At 33.5% G+C, this 13,473-nt stretch overlaps 1 protein-coding gene across 1 annotated transcript in view; it reads left to right on the forward strand.

Annotated features, from left to right (window-relative positions):
- LOC146539760 (uncharacterized) overlaps positions 1-13,473 on the forward strand; it is a 36,279-nt gene that overhangs the window by 19,510 nt on the left and 3,296 nt on the right. The gene's annotated exons all lie outside the window — the stretch shown is intronic.

The following is a 13,473-nucleotide window of genomic DNA, read 5'->3' on the forward strand; positions in this document are numbered from 1 at the left end:
ATATTAATAATGAAATACATATTTATAGTGGAAAATTAACCAAAACTCAATTGAAATAATTCAGCAAGGCTATCTTATTTGTACGTAACAAAAACAAAACAAAAAAAAACAACAAATTTATAATTTCCAAACAACATAAAGCGTAACTTGTACCTACAGACTACGAATACCAGTATATGAGAACAATATAGAGAGTGGACAAGATACTTTCAGTTAAATTTGCACTCTATTATGAAAGCAATAGGGTGTATAATAGCACATACCTGGTTGTAAGGGGGATGAGACCCCATGAGATGCCATCAATCGTGCTTGACGCTCCTATGGGAGAGACTCGTACGTTACGGACAATAGACCAGGAGCCGGCCCCGGATTGCTTATACGCTTTGTGTTTTACTATGTGGCGTGAATAACGTGATATTTTCATATATTCTTTATAAATTGTTTTCTATGTAAAATTGGAAATGCCATATAATCTGCTATCGGGTAGCTGTTAGAGAATGAAAATGAACGCAAAATATTGGATACGTTTTTATGAAGAAAACTATTAATTTTACTACTATTATACTTAAAATCATTAATTTTAATTTTACTAGTTAATCAGCTTCACGCCAGCAGAGTAGACAGAGGGGGCCTAGTTGCTTCTCAAGCTACTCCGTTCCCTATTTTCCGCCTAAGGCTGGAGTCATTGCGTGTTGAGTGGCGAAAATAAACGCCGCTTCTTGACACCAAAGTGAAGAAATGAAAATATAAATTTAAATAAATTAAAATTTCATTTCCTCGAGTGAGGAGCCATCGAAACACGACTCCCGCGTTTTTTTTAAATTAAATAATTAGAGTTGTTTCTTCAATTCGCCACTTAAAAGCTCATCCCTCATGTCGTGTCACATCTAGATAATTTTGTGCAAAAAATATTTTAGTAATTCATCAAGTACGATAACAAAGAATCTTCGTAATAAGAAAACAACGCCGTACTTTAATTAGTCACCTTTGTTTTTGTTAGTCTGTGTTATAATTAATTATTTAATTATAATTAAATAAAGTTTAATTGGAAAATTGTAAATAATTTTCTCTTTATTTTAGCAAAGTCGACTAACTGTTGAATATTTCAAAATATGCAAAGAATTTTAATGTAGTTTTCTCTAATACATGAAGTGATTTAAATTTAGTGATTTATAAACAATAAAGAATATATGAAAACAAATAAATATGATAAAAAAATATGTAATGATGTAAAAATATATGTGTTCGCGTCCAAGACCACCCAAACAAGAAATAGAAAAAATACCAAAATTGCTTAATTCACGCGGGCAAAGTCGCAACCGAATATATAGTAATTCATATTTTCTTTATAATCGTCTCATTTAATGGTGCTTTTTAATGTAAATATTTACTTAAAAAGGAAAATTCGTTTTATCCGACGGAAAATTGTTAACCGCGGAAAACTATAAAACTATTGTTGACTGGTTTCGCTTGAATAGAATTATAATTTTCTAATCTAATTCTCTCATTTAGCACATTTTACGAGGAAATTTTAAAATATTATTTACAAAAAAATACGCTTCTATCTTAAGATAAAAATAGCTAAAACAAATAAATAATAAAATACACTTTTGCCTCAAGATATCCCACCTCTAACATAACAAAGCTTAAAATTTTAATTTTACTAACTCAAGAAATTAAACATTAATTATTTAGATTACTTAACAAACATCAGTATTCACAAGTCATCCGTCCGTTGAAAGCGCGTTGATGTCTAAAATTGGTCGTTACTCAAACATTGGCCGCAAATATTGGTTCTCATTGTTAGATGATCATCACGAGGGTATCCTTTTACCTTTTTTATCGTCCGTACGTGGAATCTGTGCAAATTTATATTAGAACCTCGTTTAGGGTGTTCATTATAATATAAATTCATAATGTCAATTTATTTATTTATGAGGTTTTCATTCATTTTTACTTCTATTCAAACAAATACTATATCTATACATTCTTAATTAATGTCTACTTCTTTGTTCGTATACACAATTTTATGATATATATGGCATTTTATATTAATAAAATATTATTAAATTAACTCTATGTGTTTTTATTTATTTTTTTGGTTTATACGATTAGTGATAATGGGATTAAGTGATTTTTTTTAATTAGGAAAATCTTGGTCTTACACTATTCATAACACGCAAAGTAGGTAACGTATTTTTCTAAGAAAATGCAATCACATCAGATATTTCAAATTAAATTGTACCCTGACATAAAATATTAATATGTCTTTTAAGGGCATTCTAATATCCAGATCATTACTGAACATATGCATAAGTATTATTCTAGAAGTGTAGAGAAGATTTCCAACTTCTTTACTAACTTCTTAAATTCCACGCAAACGAAGGCAGTACATCAGAATAACACACAGACTACAACTTATATAAATATTTTTAATAATTTGGCTATAATATATATAAGTTTACGCGGGCGAAGCCGCCAGCGGTTCGCTAGTACAGAATAAAATCTCTCGATATTTGTACATCTAAGACAAGCGAAGCTCAGTGCTACCCCACGAGTAAATAGGGTATTTTTTTTCTGTAAGAGTGATCCGTCATACTGTCGGCCGCTGTCGCGTCGTAATGCATAGACGGAATTAATATTTCGCCCGAGCTTCGTGCACTCGAGTGAAATTATTGGAGGTAGCTTTGACAATATAATATTAGGAAAAAAGTGGAGGTAAACGGAACGGTTAAGGGTTTGATTCCTACTTAGAGGAATTAATTCTTTTCATTTCCTAGCCATGGTAATAAGACACAGCACGAGTTGTACCACTCAATACGCAATGAATATTGGACAGTGCGTGCGGAACAGAATGTTTTAACACGAGATATAGCTTAGATACAAAGATGGTATATTACATTCATACATTTTGTTTAATAAGTAAATACTCTGTTCCCTACAAAGCATTATATGTGAATGACGTACAAAGTTATCGCCACGATAGCCGGGATTACTGGATTACGGATATTGCCACGGTTGTTTGCACACCATCCAATTTGGGATACTTATCTATCTTTATCCTAATCTTTATTAAAAATACAGTAGCCCTTATTGATTGCTTTCGTTTGAAGAGGTATATTATATGTTTTTAAAAAGTGTTGTTTGTTGAGCGTAACTTAACCATGAAATATGACTTAAATATAGGTATATATATCGAGGATAGAAAATACTCTATATATATTGAAGTTAAACAATTTAAAAAAATAATTTTCTCATAGATTTATCTTTGCTGATATTAGCCTAAACCCTTTCTCTAAAACTAATGGAAAATACTCATGTTTATCGAAGTCAAAATACTATAAGATTTGTAATATTGACTTACCCAGAACACGTTGTCTTCCAAATTGAGAAAATGAGACACAGAGTAAAGTATCACTAAGTCCTTCCACAAAACACAAAACACATAAAAAAAACAGAAAAAAGAAGCGATACACCTTTATCTATATCTGTCAAACTCATGACAAGTTATAAAGATGTCAGCTGTATATGTATATTAGTTATATTATTATTTATTTTACAGCAAAGAATTTGGGCAAATATGGCGGGTGACATAAAAAAATGAACGCAACGCATCTGCTTCATTGTCCAATTTTCGACCAATGGTGAGCGTTCCCGCTCCCCTCGCTGTCACTTAACTGTCATAGCCATTGACGTGTAATTGGGTCTGCGCAATGGTATTAAATTATACAGCCGAAGAAGGGGATGGAGATAGTGAAATGCTACTGTTTTTTTATCTTTTATCTCTCTCGAAAAATTTGTAATGGCATTCATTAACATGCAATTATAATAAAAATAAATTAAAAATAAGATGTAGTTGTAGATAAAATATTTTTGACTCTTTTATTATTTCTTCTACAAAACTCAAGTAATAGTTGTGTATTTGAAATTAACTATGAAGAAAAATGTTATTTTTTGGTAGAAGCCGCGGTCGTTTCGTTCTGCTCTGAAATGCTCTTTTAGTGCTTCTTTAAGCTCCCCAACATTTCAAATTTCAGTATCCTCCGCTACAATTCAATAAGTATTCTCAATTTACTAACTATTACAAAACCCTATTCTTACAGAAAAATATAAAAAAATTAAATTAAAAAATACTTTCATTATATATTAAAATCACTCGCTCCCTAATAGCCAACAGATTAACACAACAATATTCTGCCACAGATTAAATATTTAATTTCATACTTTTTTTTTCTATCCACGAAGGGCGTCGGCGTACACGGTCAGCCGTGTTCGACAATTGAACTGATTGAATTATGGGTGATTTGACGGGATTATTGATAGCTTTATGGGCGATACCCGCATTTAAATATAAGATCCATAGATAGGGGTGTTGATTTTGCAATATTTTAAAAGGCCGGCAATTGGTCAATGTAGTGGGGGTTTTTATTGATAGTATGGTATGCGCGGTGGTTCTGGATTCAATGTTCCTTCCTACATAATCTGAAATTGACCTTTTATACTTCACGGATTATGAAACATCCAAATCTAAAAGGACGTAAAACAAATAACTAATATTGGTACAGATTATTGATTTAAAAATTAAAGTTTGACGGAAACCTAATACAATAGTCGTCAGCAAAGCAAAGTAGAGACAAAGCAAAGAGGCTTTTGTGTGTGTGTGTGTGTTTGTTTGTGTTAGCGTCACAGTCAATATTGTATTAAGCTGCGTATGCGCATGCCGCCGGGGTGTGCGTGTCCATAGTATGTTCATCCAGTTTCTGACTCCATCATCAGATACGATTATTACAACAGGGTCAAATATAATTTAGAAACAATATTTTTTTCGTGACAATAACCTAGAATAGGTATAGCAAGTACTCACTCGATGTAGCCAATTTCTCATTTATTAGTTTACATTATTATTATTTTTACTCCCATTTTATTTATACATCATTTACCTTCACGCTATGTCCCGAATATAGCAAAATAGGGAGAAGGAATTTTTGAGATTGTGTATTGAGTTTAGGAACTCAACGCCGCCCTTTGCCTTTTTAACTACTAAATAAAATAATAATAATTCATTCCTCTATATGGGAATCTAATCCACAACCATCGCGTTTACAATCAAATAGAAATAAATAAAATAATTCATCGTAGAATGAAAACAGATACTGCACGTTTAGTTTCTTATGAGAGTATTCGGGGTTGCGCAAACACCGACTAGTGAGGGGCACGCCGCTATTTGCTTTGCGGGTTGCTGGACGCCGGAGACGCATGTAATGCAAACTGAATGCCAGAGTCACATCACTCGTGAGTGCTAGTGCTAGCTGGAAATTGTAATCTACGAAACATGTCCATGATACTAGATACATACGCGCGGCTTCGCCCGCCTAAATTTATTGCTAAATTACAACCAAGTTACATAATATCTTTACGCAAATTGTAGATGTTTTGTACTGATGTACATAATTATAATGAATACTACTGTATAGGTTCATCTAAATCCGTTCAATAGATTTGGAACTAACATCTATCCTCACAAACTTTACCATTTGTTTTAATATTCATAGAAAAGGATTATCAGAAAACATATAGAATCATTTTAAATTGAGGATTGTTATCACCTTCTTTAAGACCAACGTGGCCTGTGGGTTTTGTAATTGTAATTGACTGTCATTCTTTATTATCATCTCATTCTCACTCTCTAGCTCTGGCAGAGATAATGCAGTATTGAGTTCCGCTACTTATCAATACAAATACATATCTTAACACTGGGATCCCTCAGTCTGGTCTATTATGCGGGAAAAACTTAAAGAAGCTGCATACTTTAAGTATCATTTACAAATTTGGTGGTAATAAAAACGTATTTTGATTTGCATCACATTTTTTCTTCATATCTAAAAAGATATTTTTTATTTTTTCATCTGGTTTCCCATCTAAAAAGGTTGTAAAATTTTAACTTTTGTAAATCTACTTCCGAAACCAAAAAGAGAAGTCAATAAGAGAGAAAGGACTACACAATGCCGCTGCGCCGCGAGGGCCTCAGCTGAAAGTTTCAGCCTGAAACATAAACGTTTATTTTATTTCAAATTAAGAGCGGAGAGTGGAAAATAGTGAATCAAAGTTTCTCTATACTTGTACATTTCACTTGTTTATATTTTACTTTTTATAAATATTAAGCATGGACGTTTTTCGCAAAAACTGCTAAACTTAGCTTATATCCAAATAACACATAGACCGCATTTTAATAACTTTAAATTGCAAGTCACTATTCAGTCTATTACTTACCCATATTAGCCTATTAAAATCAAAACATTCCACTGTTCAGAACACCGCGCCACGCCGGTGCGTCCCACAAAGGTGCCGCGTGTTTGTTGTAACAGAAGAAGGCCGACGCGACAGCTTTAATCCATTACGTGGACAAATATTTGCCGTCCATGGATTTTGCCTTCGATCGGCCAAATGCAATGGTTGTTACGCAATTGTGTGTTCACCGTGCTTCACGCACGCTTCTACGCAGCTTCACGGTGTATCCCGCATGTGTGGCGGGGTAGATAAGAGGAATCTAGTGTTAAGACACTCCGTTGGCCATTGCCCAATTTTCGATGCTTATCTTGTCTTATCCTTTTATGGATAAACCGTCGACTCGAGTGGGGATTCGAGATGGCAGATGTAGACAGACTACACTACCCATTAAACCCTCACGGTGCTCCTCGACCGCCACGAGGAACCAAGGGATTTTTCTATAACCTCATCATGCCTACCCGGTTGCGCTGGCGGAACTCAAGCCGCGCTTTGCCTGGTTAGCAGAACAATGAAAACATTAAATATTTCATTTCCTGCTGTATAGATTTGTGGCATACAGCGTTTAACTAAAAATCGTAAAAAACCAAGTAGATATATACATAAGTTCGTTCATAGTCTTCTAAATCATTATTTTATTTTATTTTATTTATTAAGATCCACCAGTGGTAATAACATTAAATTAATCATACAGTAAGTTTCTTATATTTAAATTATTACAGCTAAATGCATTACATTTTAAGGTGAATACCACATGCGTTAATGTAACTATATAGCCATGTACCTAATTATTCTACACAATAATATACACAAAAAAATTAAATTTAAAATTGAGGTTAAGTTACATGAACATCAGTAAATACAATATTAAATACTACAGTGTGTTACGTCTCGGCGATATTTAAAGAAAGAGTCACCGAAAGGATCGAAAGCGGTCCTTTCGTTAACAATAGAGCAAAATCGAGACATAGGGGAATTATTGCCCAAAACAGACCTCCGACAAGGAACTTTGAGAAGATTAGTTTTTTTGCGGGAATTCCTAGGAACTTTAAAATAGAAATTTTGTACTAGATACGGGTTGTCGTACAAGCTGTTGATAGTTTTATATAAGAAAAGCGAATCAATAATTTTTCTTCTATTTTCCAAGCTACTTAACTTAAAGTACGCAAGCCTATCCGCATAGGTTTTAAGTGAACTCAATTTTCCACATGAAAAGGTGAGGTGGTATAAAAAGCGCTTTTGCAGCCTTTCGATTCTGAGACAGTGAGAAGCGTAATGGGGCCTCCAAACAACACTGGCGTACTCCAATACGCTCCTCACTAAGCTTTTGTATAAGATTAACTTCGTACGACTTTTCTTAAACAATTTTGAGTTTCGTATTACAAATCCCAGCATTTTGCTCCCTCTAGCAGCGATATTTTCTAGGTGCGGTACAAATGTCAGCTCTTTGTCGAATATAACACCTAAGTCCCTAATTATATCCACTGTACTGACAGAGGAACCATCCAGATAATATTTAGCCGGTATATTAAGTTTCTTTCTCGTAAACGTAACGTGAAAACATTTTTTAACATTCAACACCATAGCATTTAGCTTACACCAATTACTCAAATTAGTAAGGTCCTTTTGTAGCAAACAAATATCGTTTGGATTTCGGATAGGTTTGAGAATTTTAAGGTCATCTGCGAACATTAGTGGTGTAGAAAATAAGAAGCAATTTGGCAGGTCATTAATAAATATATTAAACAAGAGTGGTCCTAAGTGAGAACCCTGTGGTACTCCTGAAGTGATGCGGCATTTAATTGATTCATATCCGTTCGCAACCACATAAAACTGCCTTTCCGTGAGATATGATTTTAACCACTTGAGCAATGCATTAACTACTCCGTACTTAGATAGTTTATGTAGTAGCAAGGGAATAGGCACCAAATCAAAAGCTTTACTAAAGTCGGTATAAATAACGTCTACTCTATTCTTTTTGTCGACTTCTTCAATCAATATTCCACAGGAATTAACAAGATTTGTACAAGTGGATCTACCTTTGATAAAGCCATGTTGGTGAATGCTAAAAAAATGCTTAAAATAATTAGATATCCTCTGGTAAACTAGAGATTCAAGAATTTTACCAAATAGAGAAAGTATGGATATAGGTCTGTAGTTTTTGACACTTGATTTAATACCATTTTTAAATACTGGAACAACTTTTGCGATCTTCCATTTCGTAGGAAAGATACCTGTTTTAAGCGAATTGTTATATATTTTTTCTAAAGGATAAGCCAACGAGTCAGCGCAGTTTATTAAATAGATAGGAGATATATTATCTGCTCCAGCACCTTTGTTGCGATCGAGCTTTTTTATTACATTAATGATTTCACTAAGGTTTAGGCGCACGTTAGATAGGCTGCGACTGTCAAATTTATCAAGGCATAAATTCCGTTCGACGTTGTCGTAGTCATATTGAGAAACATTATTCAGATCATAGATAGATGAAAAGTATGCTGCGAATAGGTTACAGATATTCTGACCTCCTGACACATTGATAATATCATTATTCATTTCAGCTGGATATGAGTTGGTGATATTTTGTTTTTTACGTTTTAAGAATGACCAGAAAAAATTACTATTTGAAGTTATTTGCTCTTCAGTAAAATTAATATAGGAGTTATAGCACTGTAAAGATAGCTTATGGCATCTTTTTTCTAACATCGTTAAGATTACCTCGTCCATTGGATTTTTATACTTTTTATATCTTAGCCTAACGATTTCTTTTTCCCTGATACGTTTAAGTAGGGTTTTAGTAAACCAAGGTGGATGTTTTGAATTTTGTGTAATTGTTTTCTTTGGTATATAGAGATTCATTGATTCGTATATCACATCATATAAAACATCCACCATCTCATTAACGCTTATACAAGTGGAGAACTTATGGTCCCAATTCACGGCCGAAAGGTAATTATTAATTGCTTGATAATTAGCTTTTGCGTAAACGTATATAAGACTAGAACTACTAAAATTCAATGATGGGGCTATTTTCTTTTTAAACATACTTAAGCGGACTAATAGAGGGGGATGCAATGGATCAATTCGGGTAAGTTCATTAGGGGAACGTTCAACTGAGACTTGGGGATAATCTTTGTTAAACAAGACAAGATCCAAAAGTTTATTTTGACTATTTTTTACTTGATTAAATTGACTAAAATTGTTTAAAGAACTGAAATCCAAAAATATTTTTGCAACATAGGGCATTCGTTCTCCAACGTGGTTGCCATCGGCTGAGTTCCAATCAATACAACTCAAATTAAAATCACCGATAACGAGTACACCAGAAGTATTTGTTTCTACCATGTTATTAAAATTATTTACAAAATTATCTAACACTTCTTCATTGACTGGCGGAGGAATATAGGCTGCACAAATAGCCAGTTTTTCATTTTTATTTAGTTCTAATGTAACCCATAAATCTTCGCATGGACTGCTCCACTGACTTTTTCGTTTAGAAATAATTCGGTTGGATACTGCCACCAATACTCCTCCACCATTCAATTTCTTAGAGTTTACTACATCACGATCCCTTCTATAGACATTATAATTTGTATCAAAAATTTCCGAATCGTAAATACCAGTGCACAACCATGTTTCAGTGAGTATGATAATATCGTAGTTATTATGACAAACATTATTCAAAAACTCGTGAGTTTTGGTACGTAGACCTCTAACGTTTTGATAGTATATGGTTAGCGAATCGAATTTTAAAGTTATTAAATAGTTATAATATTAATTAAATAGTTTCATACACCAGTGAGAAAAATAAACGAAATACATATATTTTAACTTAAGACAGTTTATCTAAATAACCTATGCTAGAGATCACTTGATAGTCTGAAGTGTCGGTTTTCCTCATAAAGATTTTCCCATTACGCACCCAAACATGCTTATAGTTCAGCTCTTTAGCCTTTCGTCGAGCAGCTGCGTGAATAAATTTATTTGTACTTGAAAGATGTTCTCCAACATAAACAAAAGATCTATCCCCGGCAATGCCAACATGGGAAGAGTTGAGTTTTTCACTTGGATTGTTTTTATTAAATTTTATTACAGCTGCTAAGAGATGATCGCGCGTCAATGGTGTATTAAGTTGTACCACAATCGATCGCGGCCTTGCTGATTGTTTATTAATTTTAGCAATACGAGTGCAGTGTGCAATATTACTGTCATTTAAATTATACCCGACAGTTGTTGCCAAATGCTTTACGATGGACACCAAGTTTTCATTTCTTGACTCGGGGACGCACTGAATCTCGATATTGTTCGATCGAGCTTGCTGTTCCATAAGATTTATTTTATTGGTAAGATTTTCAACGGATTTCTGAAGAAATACATTATCCTCCTTTTGCTTATCAATTATTTCGGAGTATGTGTCGATTTGTTTCTTCATATCATCATATTGTGTACTTATAAATGAGATAGAATGCTGTAAGTCTTCAATTTTATTATCTATACTTTTGAAATAAGAGCTGACAATCGAGGTAATTGTTTTATTTATGTTTACGAGTAAATTTGACATTTCTTTTTCAAAGATTTCATTGACTATCTTAGTTATTTCCTCGGAAGAGATAGATAATGCTGAGCTAGGCGAAGCGGGCGAGCTAAGAGCTTGCCTTTTATATGATCTCTTCGTAATGTTGGAGTCCGATATCCGACTGCTATTAGAACGTATAGGTGTGTCGTCATTATTATCAGCTTTAGTTTTGCCGCACTTCATGCATATCCAATTAGTTTGTACTTTTGTATTAGATTTTATATTCAAGCATCCGTGGTGATATAACATTTTACATTTTAAACATTGGATAAAATCTTTATCATTATCCGTTCCCATGCTACAACATCCCCACGATAGTTGTTTATCAGACATTTTTATATATTTATATTTTTATTAATTTAAATCTTAAAAAGAAAAAATATATATATAAAATTAAAAACTATAATTTGTATTTTTAGTGAGGTTTGAACGAAGGGAATGTTGCTCACTTCTCTACAAGTTATGCCGCTAGGCCACTTCTTGATATGCCAATTTAGTTAAATCGTTGATGTCACGCAGTATGGTTCATTTAACAATTAGCAAAGACGGTGGGAGAAGAAAATACTGCTTAACGATCGCTAACAAGTATAATCCACATAAACTTCACGACACGGGTTTATCGATATTTAAGCACTTCACTTCGATTCTTCATGTTTAATTCTTTAAAAGACTATAGTTCGGAACTTATAACACAACTTTGAGTACTTTTTTAAGCTTATTTTTCACTCTTAGCAATTTTTATCGTGCAAAATTGGCAGAGCAAAAGATACACGTCTATCTCATAGAATGACATTTATAAGTATTATAAGTATTAGAAGACATCGCTTATTATCTAACGTAACCCTACGCCGCATAGGTATACAAAAATACATCTAATAGGATGATTTCATATTAGAAAACATGATTTAATAAGTGTCAACTTGCCAACTAGCGGTACAAGGAGAAGGCTTAATGAAAACCGTCCCTTGTCCAGATAATCCCTTAGTTAAGTAATTAGACAACTGTTGCCGTTACGGGGGATTCACCGTTTGTGAGATGATTTGTATTGTTGTTATTGTTTCTTTTTGATCTCTTATAAATGTGTTAAGGTTGACGAGCAAAAGTATTAATGCGTCACTATGAGAACAAAGAATAGTTATCCCATTTTTTTGTTATATGAGTATACGTATGAGTTTGTACTTAATAACAAGTTTTTTTTTAATTAACGCTGTATCCTGCATACACACACACACACACACATACACTTCGTACCCCACTTTCCGCTGAATTCTGGTGGCATTGCATGTTGAGTGGCGGAACCCAACGCCGCGCTTTGCCTCGAAACCAGAGCGAAGAAATGAAAATATACATTTCATATCCTCGAGTGGGGATTGAACCCACAACCAGTCACACTTTGTTCTCCTACTCGACGACTAACCCCTAAACTTTTTAAGAGAAAAATATTTCAATTCAGTTCAGTTCATTCAGTTTTAAATTTTTTTTAATTTTATCTTCCAACTTTTTTTGTAAACAACCATTTAAGTTTCTCTAAACAAATATTAGCAAAGATCACCTTACATTCACCCGGCACCATTGCTTGGCATTACAATGATATATCCTTTGCATTTCGAGACATCGAGACAGGTGTCAATTTTTTCTAATACAAACGTAAGAGATAAAAGAGATGGCCCCCCGCGGCAGCACCGGTCACCGCCGCGCCGCGCCGGCTTCAATATGAAACTTTGACACATTGTGTATAAAGTAAACACGGTTGTAACGTCGGATTGTAACTTGTACGTGTTTTGAGTGTTAGTTTGGCCTTTTGACGGGAGTTTTTTTTTTTAATTTAACTTGTTTTTTTTCCCTCATAACTATATCAGCATAGCAGGACAGGCGGAGAGAACCTAGTGTTAGGGCATTCCCACCATTTTCCACACGTTTTCCACCGAATCTTCTAGACGTTATCTTGTCGCTGTAGCGAAAATATAATATAAAATGAAAATATTAAATAATTTACTTCCGAGAGTGGAAATCGAACCCATAGCCGTAGTGTACGGTCATATGCTGTGCCAATAAGCCACGGTGGCGGCCTCAATTATTTTTATTAACTTACTTTTAATTTTTTATTAGAAATTGGAAATGTAAAATAGAATTACACTCACCGGAATGGTTAAATTTATAATACGAGTACAGGCTATTCCTCAATCTTAGTATTGACAGATATCAAAATAAATGGAAATTGCAAGATTACAATAAGATATGACTTATTATTAAGCTATCTTTGATCAGATCTCGATTCATTTTACACAAAAAAATTATAGTAGTAGTTATATAAAAAATTATCCTTATTTTCTCCTCCCAAATTTAATGCTTCACGCTTATGGTAAGCAGATAGGTTCTCTATGGCCATGACACCTGTTCTCTACTTTTAAAACATTCCGTAATGAGTGGCCAAACTCAAAACCGTACTGATGATATTTTTTATGTCATATAAATTCTATTTCAATAAAAATATGTCATATAAATTCTATTTCAATAGTAATCATGATTTCATTCAAAAAAAATAAATTATCATCATATAAATCAGAGATAATTACATCCTGTGATAATTTTTACTTACGCAATTTCGTATC

The sequence above is a fragment of the Heliconius melpomene genome, chromosome 3 (genome assembly GCF_056956725.1).
Source record: "Heliconius melpomene rosina isolate 202511_hmr_F chromosome 3, ASM5695672v1, whole genome shotgun sequence".
Classification (NCBI taxonomy): Eukaryota; Metazoa; Arthropoda; class Insecta; order Lepidoptera; family Nymphalidae; genus Heliconius; species Heliconius melpomene.